Source organism: Petaurus breviceps, unplaced genomic scaffold (genome assembly GCF_028583685.1).
Source record: "Petaurus breviceps papuanus isolate PSGF00001 unplaced genomic scaffold, PetGlider_PUasm1.0 90784, whole genome shotgun sequence".
Lineage (NCBI taxonomy): Eukaryota > Metazoa > Chordata > Mammalia > Diprotodontia > Petauridae > Petaurus > Petaurus breviceps.
The window spans coordinates 12,477,433-12,481,608 of NW_027187345.1; positions in this window are offsets into that span (position 1 = coordinate 12,477,433).

The window sequence follows — 4,176 nt, forward strand, 5'->3', positions numbered from 1 at the left end:
CTTCCCCTTTGACAGAGATGCTGATGTACTAGTAATAGGAAAGGGGACCAAGGATGCTACAAGTGACACAATTCTTAGGTTGTCTGCAAGCATTAATGGTTAAAGCTGAAAACTGGGAGATAGAGCATCTTATCCACAGAACAACAGACCACTGTCATTGTACCATACATTATATAGACATGTGTACGGTATAAAAAAATTGTGGTAAGTTGTGGGATGGTGTTAGGAGGGAGAAATTATGGAGGGTTGTGGATTCCATACAGAGGATTTTATATTTGATCCTGGGGTTGATTGAATGGGGAGGAAGGTTACATGGGTAGATTTGTACTAATTTAGGAAAATCACTTTAACAATTGAGTAGAGGATGGACTGGGGTGGGGAGGCCCTTGTGGCAGGGAGACCAACCAGCACACTAAGTGAAATATAATGAGATAGTGAAGGCCTGCACCAAGATGGGGACAATGGCAGAGAAGAGATGTTACCAAGGTAAAAACCGACAGGCCTTGGCAAAAAGATTGGATATGGGAGGGCGGCTAGGTGGCACAGTGAGTACTGGCCCTGGAGTCAGGAGGACCCGAGTTCGGATCCAGCCTCAGACACTAAACACCCCCCCCCACGCACACACACCCATACACACACACACACACACACACACACAACTAGCTGCGTAACCTTGGGCAAATTACTTAACCCCAATTGCCCTCCAAAAGGCAAAAAAAAAAAAAAAAAGACTGGATATGGGAGACAAGAGAGAATGAAAATTCAAGGATGACACCTAGATTGCAAGCCAGGAAGAATGGGTGAATGGTGGTACACTTATTGATAGTAGTGAATTATCTTGGTCAAAAGGTATAGAAATCTTATTTACTTTATTTGTGTGATTCCAAATTGCTTTACAGAATGGTTATACCAATTCACAGCTTCCACAAGAATGCATTAGTATACTTATCTTTTTACAGACCTCCCAACACTGACTCTTCCCATCTTGTGATATCTTGGACAATTTACTGAGTATAAGGGGAAAATTCAGGGTTGTCTTCATTTGCATTTTTCTTATTAGTAATTTGGAGTATTCTTTTGAATGGTTGTTTGTTCATATCTTTTGACCAATTATGAACTGGTGAATGGCTTTTGGTCTTGTGTATTTGCTAGTTGTCTATATCTCTTGGATTCCAAAGCCTCATCACATTTACTTAATACATTCTTTTCTAGTTGACTGCTTCTCCTAATCCTAGGTGCAATAATTTTGTAGACATAAAAACCTTTCAATTTCATGCAATCCAAATTATCTTTTATCTTCTGTAAGTTACCCTTGTTCCTTTAAGAATTCATCTCCTTTTCATAGCTGCTTCCTATTTTTAATATTATGATCTTTAATATTCAAGTCATGAATCTATTTTTATTTTATTGTAGCATATGGTATAAGATAATGGCTTGAGCTAATTTCTGCCAGACTGTTTCCCAGAAGTTCTTATCAAATAGAGAATTTATTCCAAAATATAATGTATTTTATAGTTTGTTGCATATTGGATTATTGAGTTTCAGTATTTATGATTCTCTCTCTTATGTGATTGACTCTATTGTTGACTCTATTGATCTACTTTTCTATTTTTTTATGAGTACAAATAGTTTTGACAATTGCTGCTTTATAATAGAACTTGTTATGAAAGTACTATTGTCCCTTCATTTCTACCTTTTTCTCATTATTTTCCTTGATATTCTAGTTCTTTTGTTCCTTCAAATGAATTTTATATTATCTAGCTCTGTTAGGTATTCCTTTGGTAATTTGACTGGCCTAGTATTGAATTTGTTAATTAACTTTGGTAGTATTGTCATTTTTATTATATTAGCAAGGCCTATCCCTGAGCACTAAATATTCTTCCATTTGTTACATTGTTCATTATTTCTTTTTTAAACTATTTTTAAATTCATTATTCACTTTTAAATATCTTTTTATTTTTTAATTTTGAGTTTCAAATTCTCTCCCTCTCTTCATACCCCCCTCCCACCAATTCAGAAAGCAAACAGTATAATATTGATTATACATGTGAAATCATACAAAACATTTCCATGTCAGTCCTATTGCAAAAAAGCAAAAAAAGAATTAAGAAAGCAAGAAAATAATACTTCAGTTTGCACCCAGAGTTTAGTAGTTCTCTCCCTTGCTCTGTATGGCATATTTTCATCATGAGCCCTTTGGAACTATCTTGGATCATCATATTGAAAAGAATAGCTATCTTTCATAGTTGATCATCATTACAACATTACTGTGTACAAAGACTTCCTGGTTTGTTTGTTTTTTTTCACTTCACTGTGCATCACTTCATACAGGGCTTGCCATGTTTATTTGTTTGTTTTTCCTGAAATGACTTCTTTTGTCATATCGTATAGCTCAATAGCATTCCATCACAATCTTATGCCACAACTTGTTCAGCCATTCCTCAATCAATCCAATTCTTTGACACCACAAAAAAAAGCTGGTGTAGATAATTTTGTACATTTAATTTCTTTTCATTTTTCTTTGATCTCTTTGAAATATAGTTCTAGTAGTGTTATTACTGGGTCAGAGGGTATACAAAATTTTATACCCCTTTGGGCACAGTTCAAAATAGCTTTCCAGAATGATTAAACTAATTCACAAGTCTACCAGCAATTTATTAGTATACTTATTTCCCCATATCCACTCCAGTATTTGTCATTTCTGATAGGTGTGAGGTGGTACCTAAAAGTAGTTTGAATTCTCATTTCTCTAATAAATGGTGATTCAGAACATTTTTTCATATGACTATAGAGATAGCTTTGATTTCTTCTTCTTGAAACTGCCTGTTAATATCCTTTAATCATTTCTCAATGGGAAGAGCTCTTATTTTTATAAATTTGATTCAATTTCCTATATGTTTGAGCAATGAGGCCTTTATAAGGGAAACTTGCTTTTAAAAATTTTTTTTATATTACTTCGTTGTCTATAATACATTTTAATACAATATAGTTCCCCTGATTGTCTCTTTTATTTATTTTTACTTTTGCTTTGTCTGAGATCATAATTGCTCCCCTTACCTTTTTTTTTATTTCACCTGAAAGTTAATGGATTCTGTTCCAGTTCTTAATTTTAACTCTCTGTGTGTCTTTCAGTTTCAAGTATGTGTCTTGTAAACAACATATAACTGTATTCTATTTTTAATCCTTTCTGCTATTTTCTTCCATTTTATGGGTGATTTCATCCCATTCACATTCACAGTTATGATTACTGTGTATTTTCCTCCATTATATTTTTTTCTGTTTGTTCTTCTCCCTCTCTTTTTGTATGGTCCCTCCTCAAAAATATGTTTTGCTTTTGGCCACTGAATCCCTTAATCTACCTTCCTTTGTTTTTATCATCTCCCCCACATTTCTTATCCTCTTTCCCTCCTATTTACCTATTGGATAAGAAAGATTTCTATACCCAACCAAGTGTGTACATATGTTCTTCCCTCTTTAAGCCAATTCTGATTTGAATGAAGTTTAAGCATTTCCTGCCACCCTTTCCCCATATTCCTCTCCATTTTAAAAGCTCTTCCTTGTACACTTTAATATGAGAAAATTTGCCCCATTACATCTCTCCTTTCCCCCTTCTCCCAGTGCTTACCTCTTTCTCACCACTTCATTTTTTTTAGACCATCCCAACATAATCAACTCACAACTGTGTGCTCTGTATATATAGATTCCTTCTAGCTGCCCTAATAATGATAGAGTTCTAAGGAATCACATGTATCACATGTATATTAAAAATGTAAACAGTTTAATTTTGGTTACGCTTTCATTTTTACCTTATTATGCTTTTCTTGCATCTTATGTATGAATGTCAAATTTTCTCTTCAGCTCTGGTCTTTTCATCAGGAAAATTTTAAAGTCCTCTGTTTCATTAAATATTCATTTTCCCCCTACATGATTTTTTTTAAGCAATTGGGGTTAAGTAACTTGCTCAAGGTTACATGGCCAGTTATTTCTGGGTGTGGTGCTGAGTATCTGAGCCCAGGATTCGATCTCCAGGTCATCCCAACACTGGAGCCAGTGCTCTTACTCGCTGAGCCACCTGGCTGCCCCTGTCCCTACATGATTTTACTCAGGTTTGATAGTAAGTTATTTTTCATTATAATCCTAGTTAATTTGTCTTCCAGAATATCATATTCTAAGCCC